At 48.8% G+C, this 26,595-nt stretch overlaps 1 protein-coding gene and 1 pseudogene across 1 annotated transcript in view; one reads left to right on the top strand and one right to left on the bottom strand.

The window, feature by feature from the left end:
- The window catches only part of LOC149355992 (FK506-binding protein 15-like), a 282,100-nt gene that overhangs the window by 133,600 nt on the left and 121,905 nt on the right, over positions 1–26,595 (bottom strand). The window lies entirely within an intron of this gene.
- LOC149355994 (uncharacterized) lies at positions 10,239–25,369 on the top strand (annotated as a pseudogene).

Below are 26,595 nucleotides of genomic sequence, written 5' to 3'. Positions count from 1 at the left end.
AACCTATGAGAGCATGTCTCTTGAATGAAGGAGGTCATCATTTTGCCATAACCAATCGAAGTTGATAGACTAAATTAACAGACGCCATGGTGTCCCGAAGCCTATTAGAGAACTTGTTGGCAAAATCATTCACAATTTAAATATTCCCAGCCTATGAAAACAGCCAAATTTAGCACCCATTTTGGAGACGAAAACACGATTCCTGATGAAATAACAAATCAACGTTGATAACAGACTAAATTTCTAGACATAATTTTGGTTCTTCATTCACCTTCGTACACATTGGAGGCCATGGAGTCCCGATGCCTATTAGAGAACGTGTTTGAAAAATCATTCAAAATTTCAATAACCCCAGCCTACTGAAACAGCCAAAATTAGCAGCCCGTTTTGGAGAGAAAAACGCGATTCGTGAGGGGTGTGCGGCTCCAGTAGCTCTTTTTTCAGGGGAAACCGAAAGGGTTTTCACTTTCATCGGTTAACGCTTTGTCATTTGAAAACGAAATAAAAAGTTACAAAACCGACGTTTTCAGATGGCAGTCTCCGCGTATAGCATAGTAAGCCAATGTTTCCAATGAGAGCGCGTTCGACGAGCTGGGGGTGAGTCACGCTGCAGCTAGCAGACCAAGACTATTTACGATCGATTCTCCCGCGTGTTTTTAAAACACAAATTGGGTGTTTTGTTTGGCAGTCACGGCTAGGGTGTGTTTATTTTTTTATGCGAGCGAGATGAACTCGCTTGCCTTTTCAGAACTGGCATACACACAAGTAAACGGAGCGCGCTATTCTTTCCTAAGAGCAATCACAGCTTCTCTATTGGAAATGAAAAACATCGTTCGTCGTGAGAAAGCGCACTAGCGTTCACGACGAGCAACGGGACAGAATATAGAGTGAAGTTGTATAGGACAACCTCTCCCGCTCCACTAATGTACCGCGGGGGGAGCAACGGGACAGGCAAATCTGACAGAAGGCATATAGCTCATACAGCGATTGTTCACTTTTATAACTTTCCTCTTAACATTAAACTCGGACCTGTAAGCCGAGAAAACCGATACGAATTTTGTCGCCAATCGTTACCACGAATTCGGGTCAGCGGCCTAATCCATTTCGGCAACACCTGGAACTTGATGAGCGTCCAAAATACGTTCTTCTGAGCAAGAAACTAACACGCTGGGATCTCAGCCTTTATTGGGAGCAGGAGACGACGAGCGATCATCTGCAAAACTGACAAGGACTAGCCGGGCTCACGGGCTACACGACCATTATTGAATGTCGGGTTGATAACGGTGGTTTAGCGCAGATGGAAAATCATGGCTGCGTTCGCAGTGTAAAGACCGCGTTCAGCAGCATGTGGTTTTTACACGCTTACAGTTACTTTACTGCGGATGTATGGATTCTTAGCTTTTGTTCCGAATTCTGGAGAGGAGTAAAAGTAGCCAATTTGTTCGCGAGAAAAGTATGGAAACTGCACTTCCTCTGCTCCAGTTGCGGGAATTGTGCTTAGTAGATGTGTCGTGAATTTTCCACTCGCAGGAAGATAGAACGCTGAACAGGAGAAAAAGCTAAGATATTTGACACATATTTAACAAAACCACAAATTCCTGACAAACTAGCGTAAAACTCTTAGTCGATCCTCGCTGGATCCTTTGAATATGTTATGAGCGAAATGTTCGTTATATCCGAGGTGGTACACTTAGGTTCGTTGTATACCAGGTAAATACAATAAGTTCCATACATCCGAGTTTAATGCACGAAACTTCACTGTGTCCGAGGTCGAATACGGCTCCGTGCATCCAAGGTTAATGCACAAAGGGTCATTGTATCCGAGGTATTATGCTGAGCTTGTTCGCAGCCCGGTGGGCCACCTGCCGCTGCCTACTGACAGACGGCGTTCGCCATTTTCTCTTGCACACACACTTCTAATGCTAGCGCCATAATTAAACACAGAAAATTTGTTTTGCTTTTATTGTATTTAACGTCCCGAAGTGACTCAGGCTATGAGTGGAGGGCTCCAGATAATTTAGACCACCTGGGGTACTTTAATAAGCAATGACATCTCCAGAGTACAAAAATCTGTAGCATTTTGGCTCCTTCAAAACGCCAGCGCCGCAGCCGCGATCGAACCCGTATCTTTCAGGTCAGCAGCTGAGCACCATATCCGCTGAGCCACGGAACGTCGTGAAGCTTATACATTTCGGCCGTATATTTTATCGCATCATGGCGAATGAATCCTCTTCTCCATCTTGAAGGCACAGAGGAACCAAGTTAGCGCCGGAAGCGCACCTTTGATATATTGAAGTCACTACGAAGGCGCGCACGAAAGACTAAAAAATGGCTGAGGCTTAACTTGGTTAAGCCTGGAGAATGCGAAGCATCATCGTGTCGCGTAATTTGGAGGCGCACAACCACAGCGACGGCGCGAGGTGGGCCCCCGTTTCTCCACTGTCGTGACGTCATCAAGTCACATGGTGTGACGTCATGTATCACGTGATTTGGAGGCGCACAACCACAGCGACGGCGCGAGGTGGGCCCCCGTTTCTCCACTGTCGTGACGTCACCGTGTCACGTGGTGTGACGTCATGTATCACGTGATTTGGAGGCGCATAACCACGGTGAAGGGCTGAAGTGGTAGCTAAAGTAGTATGCTTCGCATAAAAATAGCGTACGCAGTCTGTGCAATTCAACTACATTCAGACATTTTTTAACTGAGCTAATCTTACCACCACTCGAATGCTCTTCGAAGTGTCGTGAAACCGAAGACTTCTTTTAGAAACACGTTGCCTTTGTAGCAGTCAAGCGTAAAATGTACTTTGCAAGCATACGCCCTTGGAGTCGAGGTTGTGTCAAGGAGCCGAACTGCATAAATCCACTTCGCGCGAAGCACATTGTCTAAGAGTGCCTTTCTAAAGGCACTTTTGGCGTCTTTTCGAGTGCTTAGTGTGCATTCCAAAATCTGTTGACACCGCTCTCCCCTATCACTTCCCGAACAACACTGCACAAACTGCGAGGCAACGACAACACCCGCACCCATGAAACCTGTTCGCTTCCCGGGGCGGACTGCTCCCCTACTGCTCCTTGCCAAGAACTACGTTAGAAATAAGGGTCCTAGGGTTGTGTTTTACGTCATCATAAACAATGCTGACAGTAAAAAGCGTCTATTTGATGGCATGAATTAGGCGGATAGTGAGCTATCCTCCTTACTTTGCGAGAAAACAACAGTTCTCAGCCGTGTCGTTTGGCACAAAGAATGTTGACTTAGAAGAATCGATACGGAGAACTCTAGTGATATGCATCAAAAAGTTGCCAGAGTGGCCATGTGATGTTATGAATGCATGTTACGTTTAGGAATATATGAACTGCGGCCACAGAAACAGCAAGCACTGAAATCAATTTTCACCTGCTCGTAAGATTGCACGGCAGCCATGAATTGTGGAAGTAGTGAGGAAAAAGGGACAAACGTGCGGTATAAGTTTCATCACAATACGGTAAACTCGGAAAACCACCCGTCCAGCCCTATAAGGAATGGTTCATGGCTCACCATTACACTGTGCAAAACCGTACGAGGGACAAACGATATGAAGGGAGCGGTTGCTAAGTTTGGGGGGGGGGGGGGGGGGGGTTCCCCACTGAAAAACGGCTGACCGCCAGACCCTACCCCGTGATCGCACGCGCTACGGAGCGTACGCTGTTGGGATTGAGGGGCATCCCACCGCTGCCACCACTGTTGGGACTGGGGACATCCCAGCCTGGTCACCACAGTTGGGACTGGAGCATCGCAGCCTGCTGCCTCTGTGGCGCAGGGCTGAGCGAAGAAACGGTCGAGGCGACGGCGGGTCAACGGACGTTTATGTACAGTATGTACAAGAGCTTTTACATAGTAGGCACAAGGGCTGAGAGCACAACGGGCTAGCACAAAAGAATACGGCGGCCTCGGGAGAGCATCTCTCTGGCGCGATGGCTCGTCTGCTACCCGTCTGCTCCTGCGGCTCTGGGCATCTCCGTTTCTATAGCCGCCGGTGACCGTTGCGGCAGTCAGCCGTTCGAACGCTTCAATCAGGTCACGCCATAGGCCACCGTTCGAATTGGACGAATGGTCGACAGGAGCTCGGCTGTTGAAGGTTTTTGCAGCCTGGAAAGGGCGGCCGGCGAAGCGCCGCATGAGCCTCGAGCTGACGCTACACAGGAAGAGGAGGTGGAGGAAGGGTCTGCGCTGGCGAGCCAGGATGACTCATGTTGCAAGCAGCTTTCTGTGGGACCGCGGTGTCCGCCATGATTTCAATGGAAAGTGAGAGCCTGCATGAGAGCACGTGCCTTTGAGCGTCATGCTCTCTGTTTACTGGCGGCAAGATTCACCCTTATCCCACTTCTTAATTTTTCGCCTCCCTGGCAGCGCTCTATTGTATCTTAGTTTCATCTCATGATACTCTTTCCCGCTTGAATGCTTGCATGCTTTCTTTAAGGAGTTTATCTTACTGACCACAGCCATCTGCCTCGGCACACTTATGTGCTTCACTTTTTGGTCTGATGGCGATGCAACGCACATTTCTTTATCTCCGATTCTGAACCTAGTTTCAGAGCTAACAACGTAGCTCTCTCATTCACTCATTATGTATTTCTGATTCGCTAGGTGCACTATGATCTACACAGACAATTTCGTGCATTTCTCTAAAATTTTTGATCATTTCATACAACTTGATGTGTATATTCTGCTTTAATGTATGTATATTTCATTGTAAGTGTATTTCATTGTATGTATTCTATAGTGTGTACTTTTGTTCTCCTTTTGTTGTATCTTGCTTATGTTTATTTCAATCACCTTAAATGTCTAAGCCACTGTATCTAACGGTTTTCCGGGCCCAGTCAAGTTGCGAAAGCAGCTTTTTGCCTGGAAATCCTTCCAGTTGTTCTGGAAAAATAAATTCAATTCAATTCAACTGACGTTCCTGCTGTCCATGTGCCGTTGAAGCTGATGCTTCCGATGGCGGAAATTCCTTCTCGCGCGCTTGAACTTCCTCTCTTTTCGGCGGCTCCCCTCTTTCTTATGCCTACCTTTCATATTTCGGTGGCAATTCATTTCCTGAACTGGCGGCTCCTTTCCTTACGGTCGCAGCTTTTTATCTTGTGCTTTCCTTTCATTTTTTCCTGTGTAAGCACATGCTGCTTCCGTCGCTTAGGTTCCTGCTCTCTGACAATATCACTGTGATTGTTACCGGATTGATGTGCGCTACCTAGGTCAGGCCTGTCTTTGGCGCCTTTAGTAAATTCCTCAAACCTGCGTTGTTCATCCTCAGCGTCCCTGAGTGCACATTCGTCCTCATCTTTCCCGGATAGAATGACGTTTACAGACCCCATGTCGTCTGGAAGGTTCTGTTCTCCACTGTCGTCCAGCGCCTTAGCTTCTTCAGGCGCAGACGAATCACTGTTTTCTCCTGATAATAGTCCTCACACGCAGCTCTCGTCGTGCTCCTGACGCGTTTCAGCCGAATGCGGATGAGGGTCGGCTCTGCACTCAGTCGCGATGTTCCTGTTACTGCAGCTGCTTTCTGAAATGTTCAAAACGACAGTCAAAACGAAAGAGAACATTCTTTCCCATGGGCGAAAACTTAAAGGAACGAACTTCGCCATAAGAGAAGACTTTGAATTTCCTACACGCCAATCACGTTCAAAGCTGCTTGAGTTCATAAGACCAAAAAAATGTGCCTTTAAACTTGCTTTCGACAAACTTTATGTGGGCAGTAAATGCTATTACTATAAGGCTGACGCTGATAGCGTGCTGGAAATCCCAAGCTCAGCAGCTACCGTGCGTAGAAACACTGAATCACCCCCCCCCCCTACCCCGCAAACACTCAGCGAAGCGATACGTGACGCCACCGGCCAACATGTACTTTCACCCGTCATTATACAGCGTCCATCACTACACCTCGACCTGAATATTGCGTTCACAAACATCCGAAGCGTTATCCCAAAACGCGATAAACCTGAAGGTTACATTACTGATATTGAAGCGGATGTCGTGCTACTTACTGAAACCTGGCCGAACGATGATATTAGAGACAGCGAAATATATTCCCCCTCCCCAGACTTCGCAATATACCGTCATGACAAGAAAAACAAAAAAGGTGGAGGTGTTCTCATAGCTATCAAGAACACTTTTTCTTCTTCTCACATCTCTCATGACGACACTCTTGAACTCACGTGGGCATATGACAGGGCAAAGAAAGTCGTTTTTGGTATTTGCTATCGACCACCTGATAGTGATTCATCCTTCTGTGAGGCGCTGTGCCTTGCTTTGAACAACATCAAAGATAAATTTCCAAATTCTCCCATATATTTATTCGGCGACTTCAACTTCCCTAACATTACCTGGCCCTTACTCTCAGTGCTTAATAGATCACCTTCCCACGAATCAAAACACTTCCTTGATCTAACACTTGACTTCAACCTACACCAAGTCATTACATGCCCCACAAGAGGAAGTAACATTCTTGACCTACTTCTGACAACCTCCCCCGATGACGTTAAAGGCATCACCATGTTACCAGCCATTAGCGATCACAACCTAATTCACATCCGCCTATTATTGCCCATCACAAAGCGGTCCCCAACGAAAAAGATAATAACCGACTACAAAAGGGCTAATTTCAATGCAATCAACCTCGCACTATCAGAATTTTATAACTCTTTTGTGAAATCCTATAATGCTCGCTCGGTCAGTGCCAACTAGGAACTTTTTAAAACTACAATGCTAACACTAAAAAACCTACACATTCCGTCCTTCCTTGTAAAATCCGATTGTAACAACGAATGGTTCAAGAGAGACCTGAAAAGGCTTCTTAATAGGAAAAAGCGTCTTTACCGTAAGGCTAACTTGAATAACCTGCCTGAAGCATAGGAACGATACCATCTATGCGCGAAAGAATATAATGAAAAATTGGCCTCCGCTAAACTGAAGTTTTTTTTCTTCTGACTTACATTCTATCCTTCAAACAAACCCTAATAAATTCTGGCGTATTCTCTCCCCTAAACTCCGATCCTCTAGAATTGAGCTTCTTGACGCTGACTGTGAGCCCATAGACAGCAATGAGTGCGCGGAAATTCTAAATAAATAATTCTGTTCAGTGTTCTCAGCAACTAGCAGTCCAAGTTTTTTGCCAGCCACCTCAGCAATACCCATGCCCCAAGTCACAATCACACCGGCAGGGATAGCAACCTTAATCAGTTCTCTCAAAACTTCATCATCGGCTGGCTGCGACAATATAGACCAGAATTCAGAGCCGCTCCAGGGCGCGGCCATTTTGCGCCGACTGGCGCGCCGCGGTGCGGGCGTTTCTTTGGAGACTGCGGGTAACACCCCTAAATAAACTAAAAGTAGCGACATCTCCTCCCTCCTCCTCCTATGCAGGCGCTCCTTCTCTCGGCTTCTCCCGGGCGCCGACGGTGGCGGCATCTAGGCCGGGAGCAGCTAGCAGATGCTCCCAACCGTCGCCTTTTGGCGCCCGGCAGACCGCGCGCCCGAATGAACTTTGTGTTGCGTTTTCTGCCTTGGCTTCGGTCAAAATGACATCATGAAATGCGAGATTGAAAAGTGAGTTACTGTAATCACTGCCCAGACCAACGTTGCACTGCTTTATAGAAACTTTTTGTTCTTCGATCGCTTTGACTGCGGAGCACACGTTGGAAGTGGCCCGCGCGAGTGTGTTCGCGGCACTAGAGTGACTATACCATCGCTCGACGAGTGGCTTTCTCGTCGCTCACACTTTGGCGCGCAGCGGACCGCGCGCCCGCATGATTTTTGTTGATTTTCTGCCTCCGATTCGGCCGCATTGAGATTGTGGCGTGGGAGATACAAGGCACGAAAAAAAATATAGAGCGTGACCTTTCATAACTGAAAAAAGAATACATAAGTGTTAACACGTCACCACTCCGCATTAAAGGCCATGAGGAGCTTTTCCAATGACGAACTTTGGAAATGGTCTGGATCATTGCGCGCGCCTCTGCGTTAGTGATTCATTTGACACCATCTATCCACGTTACATAGCCCCACGCAGCGTGATTTTCGCAGGAATTCGGGGCAGCGACGACGGCCTAAACCCAAAATGTCTCAAACTATGTTTTACAGAGGTCCTTGCTTGCATTCTCAAGTATTATCCACGCAGATATCGAGTATTGAAGCGACAGGTGCGTTAATGTGCATAGGCACAGCAACGCCCTATTTCGGTTTAGAACCCTGCTTGAAAAATATGTTCATCAATGCGTACAACATGAAAGCTAGACCTTAATCGCAAGCAGCATGAGAAGCAGGAGCTTCAGCAGCAAGTACCACACCTTTGGTGTCGAGTTCGTGAGCGAAGGAGTGCAACTGTAACAAAACAAATACGTCTAGCGATGCGTTCAACCAGAAAGCTAAACCTGTACCGCGAGCAGCATGAGCAGCGTAGGCTCAAACAGCGAGTACCGCCCCTTTAGCATCGAGTTCGTGAGCCCAGGAGTCCAGCTGCAGCAACACAAATACGGCAAGCAATGCGCGCAACATCAAGCCTGGACCTGCATATATAGCGAGCAACGTAAACGGCGGGGCTCAAACAACATGCGAACGAGCCCGACTGCAACCAAGCCGACACGCCGCGCAATGCGAGCAATATTAAACCTGCACTTCAGCACGGCTTTCGTACCCGCTAGCGAACGAGTCTGTTTAAAATCATGCCAAACGGCATTTAGTGCGAAGAAAGACTGCAGCCGCTGGCGCTTCACACCAAATCATCCGAAAAAACACGACTGACAACTGAAAACCGACCACAGAAAACGAAGCGCGACTCCCAGCCCCGGCAATGGCGCCGGCGTCTGCTGCGGAGCCAAAAAGCGCGCGCTAACACGTGACTACGGTACCTCGGCCAATGGGAGGCTCGATTATCCTGCGGCGCGCCAGGAGAGGAGGAGTGTCGGTAGAGAGAGAGAGAGATAACTTTTATTCTTCAGCCCAAGTCCGAGCCTTCTTAGCTGCCCGTTTGGTGGGCGTTATTTATCGGCGATGGCGGAGTGGGGCCACGTGTCCCTTGGATGTGTCGGATGTGGGCGGCGAGGAGCGGCCAGAGGGTGGGCTGCAGAGAGGTTGGTGGAACGGTCCATCGGGTCCACGTGAGGTGAAAGGGGAGAGGCACGGAGGAAGGTATGGTGGGAGAGTTAGTGGCGCGGGGGCATAACCAATATGTATGAGTGTTTGAGGGATGCTCTCCGCACACGAGACAGGCTGGTTTGCCCGGTTTATGAAGGATATAGTGGGAATACAGTGCCTGTCGAATTAGAGTGGCGTCAGCACGGCACAGGAAATGGGAGGGTGACGGAAGGGTTCGTCGCATGTGCCGCAAATTGCGAAGGTGTTCGCGGCGGTCCTGTCGGTGTGTAGCGCGGTCTGCCTTGGGATTATAATGGGCTGGCCAGGCAGTCGGAGGGCCCGGTGGTATTTTTTCACGGGCCAGAGCATGAGCAAGCTCATTCTCCGGTATACCTTGATGACCAGGAATCCATTCAAGGCGGACATGGAGCATAAGGTGGGCTGTTAGGTATTGCAGCAAAGTGTCTAGGATATGGGGAGGGAGTTTTTGAGATTCGAATGAGCGTATGACAGCCTGAGAGTCTGCACGTATGGTGATGGTGGAGGAAAGGTGGTCGTGAAGCGTAATCGCCTCTGCTATGGCCAGAGTTTCTGCGTCGGATGAGGAGGGCACTCCTGTGTGGAGATGTGTGGAGGTGCTTCGAGGGCCGACTACTGCAATAACTACTTGGTGCTCGAGGATATGGGCATCGGTATAGTAAGTGTCGTGGCCCAGTGCGGGTAAATGGTTCGCCAGTGCTTCACGCAGCCCGGGATTTATCGTTGGAGACATGTGGCGTGGAATGGGTTTGACAGTAAAACGCTGGAGGCTTTTCCACGAGGGAGCAGATGGTTGAAGCGGGGGAAGTTGGGGAATGGTGTGTCCGAAAAGGCTGAGGAGGTCTCTGCCTTGCTCGGAGGTAGAGAGACGGTGTATCTGGGCTCGGTGGTGTGCTGCTGCGCGTTCTTCGAGGGAGTTGAAAATGGCGGCGTCTGCGATCAGAGCATTTGCGGCGTAGATGGGAACTCCCATGGCTAATCGAGTGAAGCGACGCAGAGAGCCTTCCAGTTTGCTTACTTGAGAGGATGTGAGGCGTGTTGTGAACCGAATGCGCTACTGACACGTGCCGTGCTTATCTTATGAGGCCCACCGACCAAGCCGTCTGTTATCGGCAGTGGTCCCGGTGACGTCACTAGCCAAGAGGCTATAAAAACTACTAACCGCTAATAAAGCTCGTTCCTTCTTCTTCGCCAACCACTTGTCGATTCACTACAGTGGCGACGAGCGGCCCACCGCCGGGCACTGGCTGCTCCATGGCAGCCCACGTTAGACCGCCGGGTTTCGACGAAGTGGAAGACAGTTGGGAAGCATACCAAGTACGTCTGGAGTCCTATTTTGAAGCCTACGGAATCGATGATTCGAAGAAGCGACGGGCGCTGCTAACGGCAGCTTTAAGTACAGCAACAGTCGGCATAATAACGGGGCGTTGCGCGCCGGCCAAGATTCAAGAGCTTACCTACGAGAAGCTGGTCGAGCTACTGACTGAGCATTTTGCGCCGCAGGGCAATGAAATAGCGGAGTCTTACAAGTTCTTCACCAGGTATCAGCGTCCTGACGAAACAACGAAGGACTTCATTGTCGCAATTCGGAAGATGGCCTGCGGTTGCAACTTCGGCGAGTCAAGGGACCGGATGCTACGAGACAGACTAGTTGCGGCCTGCGTGACGCTGGAGTTCAGCGAGCACTCTTGTCAAAATTGTCGCTGACACTCAAAGAAGCACAGGAGGCAGCTTTAGCGGCCGAGATGGCAGCCTTCAACGTGGTTAGTTAGTTAGTTAGTTATATTGATTTTAATGGCGCAAAAGCAACTGAGGCTATGATGCGCCAAACACAAGGTTGGAGTTTTTGTTAAAGGTGAAGCTTTTTATACTTAGAGTTTGTTTAAAACGCTGGCTTCCTTGAGAAACCTAAAAATACATGAGATGTCAACCAGTGCACGATCGCCTAAAAGTAACATGGGGTGTAATGGAAGTCTTTCCCTATAAAATGTTGTAAAATATTTCTTTCTTAGTTCTTCTAGTTTGACACATGAAATTAAAATGTGGTTCACTGTGAGTTCGGCACCGCACATTTCACAGAGAGGTTTGTTTTGTTTGGTTAGCAGAAAGCTGTGCGTGAGGTGGGTGTGTCCAATGCGGAGCCGACATGAAATAACTTCGGTAAAACGTTCTTGATCCCTACATGATTGCCATTCCCCTAAAATTGGCTTCACATAATGTAGTTTGTTGTTTACGTGCTCTTGCCATGCAGCCTGCCACTTATTTTTGAGTTTATTGTATATAAATTTTAAACAATCCCTGTGCGGTATGTTCACTTGGTTTATTTGGCCATTCCGGGCTTGTGCAGCGCATACATCTGCTTTCTCATTACCTACAATTCCAACATGGCTAGGAACCCAGCAGAATCTAATGTTATGCTTTTGTTTTGTGATTTTAACTATGTTATGTATGATGTTTCCTATTATAGGTTCAGCTGCATTTCTGGAGTGCAGTGCTTTAAGCATACTCAGGGAATCGGTTTAAATGATGCTATTTTTGATATTCTCTCTTACTATTTTTTCTACAGCTACAAAGATGGCATAACACTCAGCAGTAAAAACCGATGCGCATTCTGGTAGTCGCATTATCTGTTTATTTTTTCCTTGGATTACTGCACTTCCAACGTGACTTTCTGTTTTTCAATGTAGGTGTCATACTTTTCTTGTAGTGCAAAGAATTCCTGTAATATGTACTCATTTGGCGTTTCCTTTTAATCTAAATGTGTCATTGTGAGGTCACATACTGAAGGCAGGCTGTACCATGGTGGTAAATATTCATTCCTTTGTGCAATATTCGGTAGGGCATCTAGTACTGTTAGCTCTTCACATTTATCTTCAAAGCGCAGTAGTAATGGCCTGATAGAATGTGGTTTGTTGATGAATAATCTTTTAGATGGGCACTTGGTAACAATTGGATGGCAGAGATGTTTCGGAAGAGAACGGATTTTTAAGACATATGAGCATGTAAGGGCGATTCTTCGATCCTCAAGAGCGGCTTCATTAGTTTCCACGTAAAGGCTAACTACTGGTGATGTTCTGTATGCTCCAGATGATAGGCGCAGACCAAGATTATGAACGGGGTCTAATCTTTTTAAGTAGGATGCTCTTGCCGAACCATATACTATGCACCCGTAGTCCAGCATGGAGCGCACCAGAGAGCGATATATTTGTAAAAGGCTTGCTCTATCGGACCCCCACCGCTTCCGTGAGAGAACTTTTAAGATATTGAGGGCTTGAGAAGCTTTCTTTTTAAGGTTGTTAATGTGTGGTAGAAATGTGAGTTTCTTGTCGAAAGTTAAGCCTAAAAATTTGTGTTCTTGTTTAATTGGTAGCGCAGTGTGATTCAGGTATAGATTGGGATCGACCTGTAGGCCTCGTCGCAATGAAAAAAGAACAGCTACTGTTTTTTGAGGAGAAAATTTAAACCCATTTCTATCTGCCCAAGCACCTAGTTTATTTAGTGTGATTTGTATTTGTCTCTCACAGGTTGTTATGCTAGAGGAGGTGCATGCTATTTGTAGGTCATCTACATTAACTGAATACATTATGGACTTGGGTATTACTTTAGCTAAGGAATTCATTTTTACTATGAAGAGTGCCGTGCTTAGAATGCACCCCTGGGGTACGCCGTTCTCTTGGGTGAAAGTCATGGAGAGAGTTGCTCCTAGGCGGACTCGGAATGTGCGGTTAGCCAGGAAGTCATTCAAGCAGTTCAACATCCTGCCGCGGATACCTAGCTCTGCTAGGTCACGGAGGATGCCGAACTTCCACGTAGTATCGTAGGCCTTCTCCAAGTCGAAGAAGACCCCAATACAGTGCTGCTGGTGGATGAACGCCTCCCGGATGGTGTTTTCTAGACGGACAAGGTGATCTGTGGTCGAGCATGCTTTTTTAAACCCACATTGGTGTGTATCTAATAGTTGCCGAGATTCAAGTATGAAGGTCAATCTAATGTTTATTACACTTTCGAAAGATTTAGCAATGCAGCTGGTGAGGGCTATTGGTCTGTAACTGCTAGGACTTGTTGGTGGTTTTCCGGGTTTGAGAAAAGGTATTATGACTGCTTTTTTCCACTCGTCAGGTATATTTCCAGTTATCCAGATTTTATTAAAGAATTTTAACAGTGCCTCTACAGCAGCCTCGGAGAGATGTGCAAGCATAGCGTAATGCACGTTGTCTGGTCCTGGTACTGTCTTTTTTCCAGAAGATAGCACCTTATTTAATTCTTGTAGTGTGAGAGGCTGGTTATAATCCTCATGTACACCTGCTCCAGATGGAAATTTTTGTTTTTCAGCTATTGCTTTGTGTTTCTGAAATGTGTTTGTGTAGTTGGATGAGCTTGAGATCTCAGCAAAATGCTCGCCCAGTATGTTGGCCAGTTCTTCTAAAGATGTTTGTGTCCCGGGTGCTGTCAAGAGAGGAAGTGTGAAAGGGGTATGGTCACCAGTAAATTTACGAATTTTTTCCCACATGTTCTTTGATGTTATTGAACTATTTATCGAGGAGACATATTTCTGCCAAGAGGTTTTCTCTGCATTTCTTCGCACATACCGCGCTCTGGCTTTTGTCTTCTTAAAGGTAAGTAAGTTCTCTGCAGTGGGATATCGACGCAGAGCGCTCCAGGCTTTGTTTTGTTGTTTTTTTGCTAATGTGCATTCTTTTGTCCACCACACTTTGTGTTTCTTTTGTGCAAGTCCTGTTGTTTGTGGTATAGCGAGTGTTGCGGCCGATATTATGCATTCAGTAAACTTCTCATTAATTTCATCTGTGCTAAGGTCGTCACAAAATTCCTTTTCCAGAGTGGCACTTTTTGTAAAAAGTGACCAGTCGGCGAGCTGAATTTTCCAGCGCCGTGGCCTAGTGGGGATGATTGAAGTGGACGATGAGAGCCTGATGACGGTAGGTAAGTGATCGCTGCCCATGGGGTCATTTAAAACATCCCATTTAAAATCGTTAAAAAGTAATGGTGATGCGAAAGCTAAATCGAGAGAGCTCATTTTTGCTGAGCTTGGACAGCAATATGTGGCTTTTCCCGTATTTAAAAGACAGACATTATTCGAAAGTATAAAATCTTCGATTGTTTGGCCTCTATAGTCACAGCGTTCGCTTCCCCAAAACGGAGAGTGAGCGTTAAAATCGCCAACTACCAGAAATGGCTCCGGCAGTTCATCGATCAGGCCTTCTAGATCTTGGCATGTTAATGTGATGTGTGGGGGGAGATATACAGAACATATTGTTATGGTTTTGTAGCTGATGACGCTAACCGCAACCGCCTCAAGTTTTGTTTTCAGTTTGATTTCTTGAGCCGGGACGCCGCTTTGGATGATGATTGCGACGCCTCCCGAGAGTCTATTTGCATGTTCGCGATCACGCCTAAAAGTTGTATAATGTTTTAAGATATTTGAATGTTGTGGACCAAGATTGGTCTCCTGGAGACATAGGGCTAGAGGCATCACTGACCCTAGAATATGAGTTATATCACTGTAGTTCCTCAACATTCCTCTACAGTTCCATTGTATTATGAAAGCCATCTTAGTTTTGTGTTTGTACTGATTAAAAAACTAGATCAAGTTGTTTATGACCCCGTGACTCGGGGCCTGTCTTTTTTTGACCGATCCAGGGAGCTCCGCCGACCGTCCGACGTGGACGGCGAGGGGCTGCCCGGGGTCGTGTCCATCGCCTCTGTAGAGGCACTGGACGACCGTGCAGGAGGCACATTGATTTTTGAGTTAGACCTCGACCTGTGGGAAGAGGTCTTTGGGCCCGCCGACCCGGGGGTCTGCGTCCCCTCCTTTGGGGTAGGCGGAGTAGCGTTAGCTACTCCACCAGACGGCGCGGATGGCCCCGCCCCATGCTCACTACGTGTGACCTGGACGGGTGCCGAAGCCTGGTGTGGTGCGCCGCGCCCACGCACCACATCGGCGAAGTTTGTTTTTGCAGTGAAGGAGAATTTGTTTGTCTGTGAGTATCGTCTTCTTGCTTCTTTGAAAGAAATGTTTTCTGTAGTCTTGAGAGTAATGATTTCTTTCTCTTTCTTCCAGGACGGACAAGCCCTGGAGTAGGCAGCATGGTCGCCTTCCCAGTTTGCACACCGTGGGTTAGCAACACATTCTTCGGATTGGTGGTCCTTCGAAGAGCATTTTGCGCAAGTTTTGCGGCCGCGACAACTCTGAGAGCCGTGGCCAAATCTCTGGCAGTTGAAACATCTGCGTGGGTTGGGAATATACGGTCTTACATTTATTTTAAGGTAGCCTACTTCAATGGATTCAGGCAATGTGCTCATGTTGAATGTCAAGATCAGGTGTTTGGTGTCCATTGCTTTGCCATCCTTCCGGATCTTGATCCGGTGGACATCTATCACTTCTTGGTCGGTAAGTCCTTCGAGCATTTCCTTTTCAGAAAGGTGGACAAAATCTATTTCTGAGATGACGCCTCGTACAGTATTCAGAGACCGATGTGGGGTCACAGAGACAGGGATGTCCCCAATGGATACAATTGTTGCAACTTTTGAGTGTTGTATGCTGTCGCGCAGTTCAAGAAGTAAGTCGCCACTGGCCATTTTTGACACCTTGTAGCCAAGGCCTAAGGCATCCGTCAAGCGTTTTGAGACTTGGAATGGGGATATTATCCTTGCTTGCGTTTCTTCTGCTTTGCTATGGATGACGTGAAATTTTGGAAATGATACTTTTCTTTTTTGAAAAAAGTCGTCTGCTTCGGTCCGCCCTCTCTTGAGAGAGCGATCAAGTTTTGAAAGGGGGGGAGCCATAAAAAATTGAGGTTTTTCGGTCATGGTGCCAGCCACCCACCATGGAGCCCAACAGGGGGACGCGACAGGAACTTGAAAGCAAGTCCTGCCCACGCCAGCTGTACACCTTAACTATAACCTAATATGACTCAACTCAGGGTAGTTGGTCACACACGGTTAACCCTCGCCGCCAGGAAAAAGAGGAAAAAACGAAGAAGAGAGGAGGATACAGGAAAGTTGTAAGAAAGGAAATAGGAAAGTGAAAGATAGAGGGGAGGACAGGAAAAGGCGACTGCCGATTTCCCCCGGTAGGGTCAGGCCGGAGGTGCCGTCTACAGGAAGCTGGGGCCAAAGTGGTGTGTTGCCTTCGCCGAGGGGCTTTAAGGGTCCAAACGCTCGGCATCGGCTCAACCACCAGGATCCCCTTTTCCCCGGACACGACGATGCCACGCACGGCTAAGCGCGGATGCTCGGGTCCGTGGTGACGCATTGTTCACCATCATCCCCCTGTGGGGATGTCCCTGCGGATGCTCGGGTTAACCCCGTGGTGTCGCCACTCACCAACGTCTGCATGCTGCAGACGCCTCCCTGCGGGGACCCTCAACGTGGATCACATGGATAAGACAAAGGGTCAAGGCAACGTTCACGCTGTGAAGTGCAAGCTGCAGGGTCCACCGCATTACCGGAAGACTCGCCTGCATACTTCACCTAGACCGAGCGATGGTGTTGTTTGTTCTTGCTGCGGTAGCACTGGGCACAGAGCAGCGAAATGCAAGTTTCGCCGGGCGTAGTGTTTTCGCTGCCGACGAAAAGGGCATCTAGCGAAGATGTGTGTACTGCAACAACCAGGAGTGGCACATTGCGAAGAGCATTCTTCAGAGAGCGACAGCGAGCTTTGTCTGCTAAATGTGTACACTGCATCTGTTAAACCTGGTCAAGCCCGTGGTTCACACCTTCGACTGAAGTGGAATTCCGCTGAAGATGCAAGTAGACACCGGTTCACCGGTCTCCATAATTACGTGGGGGACATACTGCAAGCATCGGCACGCCTGGCCTGCGCTCCGCGAGACGTCTTTGCAGTTGTCCTGCTTTCTTGGCAAGCTTCTCGTGAAGGGGGAGCTCCGGCTTCCTGTCTCGTACTATGGTAAAACTCTGGAAGCGAAGCTAACCGTGCTGCAGTGTGACGGTCCGAACTTGTGCGGACGCGACGTTATCAGCGCATTTGAACGCAACGGAAGGGCTGTCCTGAGCATTGTCGGCGAGGTACGTACGGGTGAGAGAAATCTTCCACATCAAGCTTCGGTTAGCGCGCTGTTAGAAGAGTTTAGCGATCTGTTTACACCAGGCCTAGGACGCATTGGTGGCCTCGCAGTTCATTTGCGGTTGCATGAAAATGCGCAGCCGCGATTCTGCAAAGCTCGTTCTGTGCCATATGCAATGCGAGAGCAAGTGTCTAAGGAAATAGACCGGCTTGTTAAAGAAGGCATTCTATCGCCTATCGACAGTGCGGACTGGGGCCACGCCTCTCGTTCCCGTTATTAAGAAGAATGGCTCCATTCGATTGTGTGGCGATTTCAAAGTGACCGCGAATGCTGCATGTGTCACAGAGCAGTACCCATTGCCAAAAATACGGGATATTTTTGCTAACCTAAACGGGGGTGAAGTGTTCAGCACTATCGACTTGAAAGATGCGTACAATCAGTTGCCACTCGACGAGGAAACCAGGAAGCTCTTGGTCGTAAACACTCAGAAAGGCCTGTTTTGCTTTAATCGACTTCCTTTTGGTGTGGCCTCCGCCCCTGCTATTTTTCAGAGACGTATGGAAGGCATCCTGCAAGGCATTCCGGGCGTTCAAGTTTACCTGGACGATGTGGTAATCGCGGAAAAACGAGGGAACTCGGACACGCTGCGTCAAGTTTTGGAACGTTTCCGGCAGCACGGTGTCAAGTTGCATCCGCAGAAATGTAAGTTCAGGCAACCAGAAGTTGAATTTCTGGGACATTGTATAAGTGCGGACGGATTGTTGCCTAAGACGGACAACATGGCCGCGATAGCAAAGATGCCGAAGCCAACTGTGTTGCGGAACTGCGAGCATTCTTGGGCTTCGTAACCTATTACCACGCATTTCTGGGAAACTGGAGCCGCTGTATGAACTGCTAAGAAAGAACGCACGCTGGTAGTGGGGAGTGAGACAAGATAACGCTTTCCGGTTAACCCAGCGGCTGCTACAAGAGGCAAAGTTTTTGGTGCATTACGATCCAAATAAGCCCCTTATCTTGGAAACCGATGCATCCTCGTGTGGCGTTGGCGCAGGGCTATATCACAGAGTAAATGGGCAAGATCTACCAATCGGGTTCCGATCACGAACTCTGTCACCGGCTGAGCGGAATTACGCGCAAATCGAAAGAGAGGCATTGGCTGTGGTCTTCGGTGTTACAAAGTTCCGGGAATATCTACTCGGGAATCGGTTCACGCATCGTCACAGATCACAGGCCCCTCCTCGGCCTTTTCAGCCCTGTTAAGCCCGTTCCAGCCATGGCCGCTGCACGGATTCAGCGTTGGTCACTCCTACTAAGCGCCTACAACTACAAGATAGAGTTTAAGCCCGGGAAGGCGTTAATTCCGGCGGACACCCTCAGCCGTTTGCCTGTACGGCAGGCGCATGACGCTAAGGCTGCAGAAGAGGACGCTAGTGAGTACGTCCTTCTAACCGATCATTTAGACTCCGGCCCGCTGTCGGCGAGCGATCTGGCTACGATGACTGCGGACGATAGCCAACTCGCACAAGTCCGCGATTATATTCAGAACGGCTGGCCACGATACTTGCAACCTGCTCAGGAGCCTTTACGCGCATACATGCACAGGAAGGACGAACTGACATCCAGCCATGGAATTGTGTACTGGGGCCATCGAGCGGTAATTCCGAGGAGTGCGCGGCTACCAATGCTGCGTATGTTGCATGATGCTCATCAAGGAGTAGCGGCTATGAAGACCCGTTCTGTATTCTGGTACCCAGGACTCGATCAAGACATTGAGAAGCTGGCTAGCGCATGCCCAACGTGCATAGAATGGGGCAGCATGCCCCCTGCACGACAACCCGTGCCTTGGCTAGAAACAGCGGAGAATTCATGTTGATTTTGCAGGTCCTGAGGAAGGTCACATGCTGATGATTGTGGTAGATTCTCATACCAAATGGATCGAGGTCACTCTAATGAAGACAGCCAGCTCGGGAAAAACAATTGAAGCACTGCAGAATATGTTCAGCCGATTCGGCTTGCCGAGAACCCTTGTGACGGACAACGGGCCGCAGTTCACTAGCGAGGAGTTCAGGGCATATATGAAGCGCAATGACATCAGTCATATGCGGACAGCTTCCGGTACGGACTGTGAAGCACGGGTTAAACAAAAACACGCGAGGTAGTTTGCAATCTCGCCTGGACCACATTCTTTCTCATTATCGGCGCACTCCCCTTCCCAACGGGAAGACTCCGGCTTTCATGCTTCTCGGATATCAGCCACGCTGTTTATTACACAATGTGGTATCACGACCCTTTCCTTCTGCAGATGAATACTACACCGGAAAACCGCTGCACAAGAAAATCTGGTTCAAGAACTACGGAGTGGGCGACAAACGGAAACCAGGCGTGGTAGAGTCCACCCGGGGCTCATGCATGACAACCGTAAGGACAGCAGATGGGGAGCACCATCGACATCGAGCAACAGAGGACGCGAGGGAGAGGAGATGGTGCTCTAGTTGCTCGACGCGAGCCGCCAGTTGTTGTAAGGCCAATAGGACGGGAGCAAGGGATTGCTGTATGAGAGCAATAGCGTTGTCGGTAGGGAGGGGTGAAAGCGGAGTAGGTGTGGAGGGACGTGAGTAAAACCGGTGTTGGAAGGACGGGGGAGGGGTGCGATGGATGTGGGAGATGGACCGCTCACCTGGTGACTTGGTGGAGTCTGTGACTGCATCACGGAAGCTTGCGGTTTAGTAGAGGAGGTGGAGGTGCTGGTTGCCGCACCAGAAGTGGTGGGCGGTGGCCGCTTGGCAGAGGGCTTGGTTTGAGGTTGACTTCTTTGCGCGGTCTCGTGCACCGGGCTGTTGCTGCTGCTGCTGCTGCTGCTGCTGCAGGAGGGCTGAAGGGCCTCGTAGTGGTTCGAGGTCGGCCAGATGGTCGCGTCGGCTTTATGGGGTGGAGGGGCGGCGCGGGCGCGATGGCGTCGTTGGGCGCGGTGCCACTTTAGGACTGCAGCGTCGGCGTCTTTCCTTGCGGGGCACTCAGGATGAGACGGGGTGTGGTCGCCCTTGCAGTTCCAGCAGTGTAGTTCACATTCATGTGGGGTAGTCGTTGGGTCTTGGTCAGGAGGAAACGGCTGGCTGCAAATCGAGCAGCGAATAAGGCTAGGCTTGTTAGGACAGACGTCGGCACGGTGTCCTATGGCGTGACAATGCGTGCATTGTTTGCTGTGGGGCTTTTGCGGGTAGACGCGGTACACTCCGCTGTAGAAGACGGCATAGCGTGGTAGACGGGGCCCTTCGACGGTGAGCAGAAGTGTGTTGGTACGTCCGAGACGGCGGGCGCTTAGGAGTCGGGTGCCGTCAACACGAAGGTTAGCGGCAAAGTCGTCTTCGGTAAAGTCCATGGTGATGCCGTGTATAACACCACGGGCGTTAAGGGGGTCGTTAGCTACGTACGAGGTGACTTCGTACTGGGTGTTGTTCAGTGAAACTTGCTTGAGTTGGAGCAGCTTGTCAGTAGCGGCTGGGCGGTGGGTATCGATGGCCAGGATGTTTTGCGAGGTGCGGAGTCTGATGTAAGTATTGTCACGTTCAGTCTTGGTTGGGCGGGCGGAATCCATCACTGACCGACGGAGCACAGGGAATAAAGTGTTGCCGAGGTTGAGGTGGTTCGCAAATTTCATGACGATCGTAGATGCGGTGGCTTGCCGGGGCGCCACGGGAGCAGAGTGGTTGTGATTCAGCGCCTGGGCTGCTGACTGGCTAGGCGAGCTCCCCGCCGTTCCGGTTGCGAGCAAGCTGGCGAGCGCGGGGGGCGTTGCCCCGGCGGTGCAGATGTAGGCTTGGCTTAGCGCGCCCGGCGTGGGTGGCCAGCCAGATGCTGATGCGCCAGAAAACGGCGCAGAACGTTTCGAATTTTGATTACCAGGCGTACAGGCGATGAAGTAGCACTCCTATAGACCGGTTGGTGGCGATCCGAGGTCAGGAACCTGGACGTAGACGAGATTTTGCTGGAGCTCGGTGCGCGCACAGCCGATCACGGTGGCGCTGGTGGCGCCCTCCGAGTGTCGGAAAGTTCAAAGCTTTTCGCTACTTTTGTTTCATTGAGGGGCTTTAACTGCGGGGCTGCGGCAGCTCCGCGGCGGCGCTTGCATATAGCCGCGCTTCGGGCGCTAAAAAAACATTGTGGAGCATCCTTCCGCAGCGTGGCTGTGTTGCAGGAAGTATTTACGTTATCAAAGCGATAACATTGACGCGTTTTAATGACATTTAGTTTGGCATTCACGTTAATTGTGCCGGCGCTTAGAACGCGCTCGTGCTTATATCGCTTCCGTCTTGGTGCTCCACCGCAAAGAAACTTTTTGTTCAATATCAAGCATTAGGTGCGTGGCTAGCATGCAGTTCCAATTCCCATGCACTCGTATTCCTTCCTGCCAACCATAAAGCCCCCCTCCCTTCCACAAACAGGGCTTTCTTGTCGCCTGCGTGGTGCGCCAGTTTATCAACAAAATACCGCTGTGAGCTCAACTGAGTCGCAGCGCCAACAGAAAACAAATTTTGTCATGGTTTATGCAACCTGGCGCATAAAAACGTACTTTCAATTTTTAATTCAATTTATCAAAGCTTGAATAGGTATGAGCAGCTAATCCAGCTTTCACTAATTCTGAGGTCCGAAGTCGCGTTATTTTATTCAGGAGCTCTCGCCGCGTGTGAGAGCGTTGCGTAGCAGTTTGGCTAAGTGTTGAAAATGTAATGAAATCGCGCATATTTTCCTATGATTAAGGTAGATACCGCCCCGCCGCGGTCACTCAGTTGTTACGGCTCTCGGCTGCTGGCCCGAAAGACGCGGGTTCGATCCCAGCCGCGGCGGCCGAATTTCGATGGAGGCGAAATTCTAGAGGCCCGTGTACTGTGCGATGTCAGTGCACGCTAAAGAACTCCAGGTGGTCGAAATTTCCGGAGCCCTTCACTACGGCGTCCCTCATAGCCTGAGTCGCTTTGGGACGTAAAACCTTAATAAACAAAACCAAACTAAGGTAGATACCAACAGCAGAAAGGTACTAAAGGTAAACCTTTGCCCCCCAGATCCCTCTGACATGCGTGCGGAAAAAGCAGCTGAAATTGGTAGCGGTCGTACTTACAATCCTGTGCATGAAATGTGTTTAATGGGAACAAGAGTAAGCTCAGCGCAAGGATGCTGAACACGTACTGGTGATCGAAAACACGCGCTCCGTCGGGACAACCTAGTCTGCAGCTCGCCTATCCAGTTACTTTTCCACTGAGTCAAATCAATAGATCTACATTCTGATGCATAAAATTATCATAGATGATAGCACACGTAAAAGGCGACAACAAACGACACGACAGCGCAGAAATCTGCTTAGAAGTGCCGGTTTCCAGTCCGTACACTACCTGGTCGACTACCCTCGGATGTCACGTTAACGAGTAACTGCGCGCAAGATAACCGCAGTACTGTCTGGCAGAGAGGAAATGTGAGTAGTGACGCACAGCACATACCCTCATACGTTAGCTGATGGAGCACAACAACGGCAGAAGCGAACACGTAAACATGCGTTCTACGTGCGGCGCCGGCGCGACCAGCAGTCCCTCGGGCCGCGCGCGCCGACAGATGGCGACTGGTGTCGAGAGTAGGAGCGCGCCCGCAGCCTGCGTGCGAGGGTAAAAAAATCTGGTCTATAAACAGTAAACTCCTGAAAAATACTAGTTCAGTCTCAAGCCTAATCCTGCATCTAATTTTTACCCAATCACCGGAATCCGTAGAAGTCCCCGATGACTGGAAGATAGCTGAAATAATTCCAATATTCAAGAAAGGTGACTGCTCAAATCCTTCCAACTATCGCCCCATTTCGTTGACCAGCATTCCTTCAAAATTACTCGAACATGTTATATCGTCTAACTCAATGAGCCATCTAGACTCAATTAACTTCTTTTTTCCCCACCAACAAACCCAATTGGCCGAATTCACTCATGACATCCTACTCTTTATGGACAATAACCTTCATATAGACGCCGTTTTTTTAGATTTTTCGAAAGCGTTCGACCGTGTTCCTCATTCGCACCTGCTCGCAAAACTCTCCTCCCTAGGCATTCCTGGTAACCTGATAACCTTTGATCATTTCTTGAATGGGCGCGTGCAATTCACTTCATGCAATGGTTGCCGCTCACCCCTTACCGATGTATCACCAGGTGTCCCCCAGGGCGCTGCCTTATCACCACTGCTATTCCTCATTTACATCAACGATCTTTCAGTAAACACAAACGCCAAATTAAGACTGTTCGCGGACGACTGCGTAATATACAGCCCTATTCGTGATCCCCCCGATAGTCAGCTAGTACAAAAAGATATTGACACAATAGCCACATGGTGCGACCGATGGCTCATGCCTTTAAACCTAGATAAATGCCAACTGTTGTCGTTCTGTTGCAAACGCGCAGTTATTCATCATTCATACAATATTAACTCCGTTCCGATTGCCTCAACAACGTCATATAAGTATCTTGGATTACATCTGACATCTTCACTATCTTGGGTGAATTATGTCCAAAGAATATGTTTTGATGCCTCCCGTGTCCTAGGTTATCTCCGACGTAACTTCAAGTCAGCATCTCCCGAAGTAAAAAAACTTGCTTACCTAACATTTGTTCGTCCCAAACTTGAATTTGCATCATCCATCTGGCATCCCTCTCAAGCGTACCTTAGCGCCGAACTTGAGGCCATCCAAAACCGCGCGACCCGTTTATCACCTCTGATTACTCAAAAGAAAGTAGCATCACTGCACTCATTCTATCCTCCTCCCCACACTTGAATCACGCCGCATAATCTCACGCCTTTGCCTACTGCACAGCTTTTTCTACCATTCGATGTCAAAACACCCCCTGCTGAAACCACAGATCCGAATTTCCAGTCGCCTCAGTCACTGCCACCCCATAGCCAGCATCAAGAGCCGTACTTTAGCAATGAGCAGTTCCTTTTTTCCTCACGCAATAAACCATTGGAATGCCCTGCCCAACGACATAGTGTCACGCAACGATCGCAAATCAATTCGCGCGAAACTCACCAGTCATTTTCAGAACACGTGAACAGTTTGTTGGCCTTTACTTTTTTTCTGTACTTTCCCTGTTTTTCTTGTATTTTTCTGTACTTCTTTGGCTTCTCTTATTTTATAACCACTTGATACTCTTTATTTTATTTTTGTAGCGTGTGCAGTTGAAGTGTTTCTTTCATTGCCTATGTTTTCATCATGAGTGCATTTACACAAAACAACTTTTAACTCCCTCCATATGTAATGCGCTCGGGCCTTTAAGGGCGAAATAAATGAAATGAAATGAAAGCTCAGAGCGGTGCGAAAGCACGACACTCGTTTTGCATCGCTCGTCACAAACGCAAACGCACAACTCAGCGTCCGCAAACTCTATGCGTCCATATCCGCTGACCCAAAATCTCCGGTGTTTCCGTCAACAACGATTCAGATTCATGCTGATTATCCTCTTTGAATTCGTTTTCATTAGCACTGGCTTGTTCATGAATGTCCAGCCGGACCTCTTCTGTGCCATGCTCTGCAACTCCTCCTGCTTTTGACACGCTAGGAGATCGACTTTCGCTCAACTGCGCGCTAATCTCAATGGGCGAGACCTCTGTAGTTGCATCGTCCGATGCTGTGGATACTTTACCCGAAGGTATAGAGGTTTTCTCAGCTGACGAATGCGGGGAACATTCCACTGTTACAGCAGAAGTTACATCTGCCGCGTACGGACTACCTTCCTCTGTGCCGCACTGGCAGGGCTGCTCCACAGATACGCACTCTACCTCAGTGTCATGACCGTCCGAACATTTCGCATTTTCTAGCCATTATAAAATGTCGGCTTTAAACTGGTAGGGAAAATCGTAAAACGATTTGGTGCTATTCTGCTCGCGCTGGTGACAAGTTACATTTCGTCAGTAAGAAGCCTTTCAGCTCATCGTAGTTCGACAAGCCGCCGTTCAACAGGCGCTTCACAACATCATACGCTTCGTCGGGAAGAAGGGCTACTAACACCTCTGCCCAATGATCCCGCTCGATGCGACTTTCCAGACAGGTGCTCTCGAACTCTACCAGATACTTCGCCATATACTCGGCGATCACGAAGGCACACGACTTGTCTCTCGGCTGTCGACCGTTAGTGTCATGCAGAACGGATAATGCTTTATTTCTCTCGAAATTCATCCGATGCGCTTCAAGCTCCAGGTCCATCAGTTTCCTCACGCGAGCACGCCGTTTTATCTCAGGCTGCTTCCATTTCTCTGCCTCTTCGCGCCAACAGCTTCTTTGGCCTTGCGCCCAAAGTGTTCTTTGGCCTCCTCGCGCTCACGGCGTTCTTTGATCTCATCCCAGGCGTCGTTGCCTTCCTCAGCCATTACTTCCTCTTCCCGCATGATCTCAAGAATCACATGCTTTCGTTTTGAAGGGCCGAAATCTTCAGAATTTTCGATGAGTTCCTTAACTTTGAAGTTCTCCATCGCGCACAATAGCTTCTTGCAGTTTGCCCTTTTCTTCGAATTACCTTGCCGTTCACTACTACAGAGCTACTAGCATGACACACGCAAACATTTCTTTACAACAACGCCTTGTTTACTTCCTCTGCACCAGCTTTCGTTTCAGAGCACTCCTACTAGGCTCTAAACAACAAAGCTCTTTGCAGCATAGAGTTTCTTACTATTACCTAGAGGGAAAGCTGGCGGCGCTGCACTTCAGCCACCATGGACGCTTAAAGCATCATGGGCCGGTGAGCTACTTGGTGCGGAACAGTTGGATTTTTTCGGGGAACACATAGTGTCATTACTAAGATGTTTCATTCCAAAAACGCTGTTCGTGTGTGCGCAGACGGCTTTCGCGCGAACGCAGTGCGCAAAAGCCATAGTAGCGAAGCCGCAATGACGCACGATGCCAATAAAAGGATTATTTTTTTCCGAAATGCATTTAAAGGCCTTTTAAAAAGTTTAACCAACAATATTTTTTTAAACATATTTTCTTTTAAAAGTGCGCCTGTTAGTTACGAAATATTAGTTTTTGTAGTGTTCAATACTTGGCGAATAGGAGAGCGAGTCATCTCTTATTTTGGGCGAATTTTACATTTACGTGCTTTTCTGCTCATTTGTTGCAAACATGAGACAGGATATTGAATGTTAGGACATTTTTGATTATCAAACAGCGTTTATTTTCGCGTTATTTTTGTCCAAAAGTTGTAGTTCTGCAGTCGGTAGCTCACTGGCCCATGATTCTTTGAGTGTTCATGGTGGCTAAAGTGGTCTTGAGGGGGCTCCACGCAAACTCCCATAGATGGGACGCCAGCTTTCCCTCTAGGTACAGTGCAACACACAGTGCAACACACAGCCTACTCTAGACTACAATCACGTGTGCTAGAGCAG

Source organism: Amblyomma mixtum, chromosome 3, assembly GCF_055824585.1.
Source record: "Amblyomma mixtum isolate Tamu chromosome 3, ASM5582458v1, whole genome shotgun sequence".
Classification (NCBI taxonomy): Eukaryota; Metazoa; Arthropoda; class Arachnida; order Ixodida; family Ixodidae; genus Amblyomma; species Amblyomma mixtum.
The sequence above is the reverse complement of the archived record's forward strand: the minus strand, read 5'-3'. Positions and strand labels throughout refer to the sequence as shown.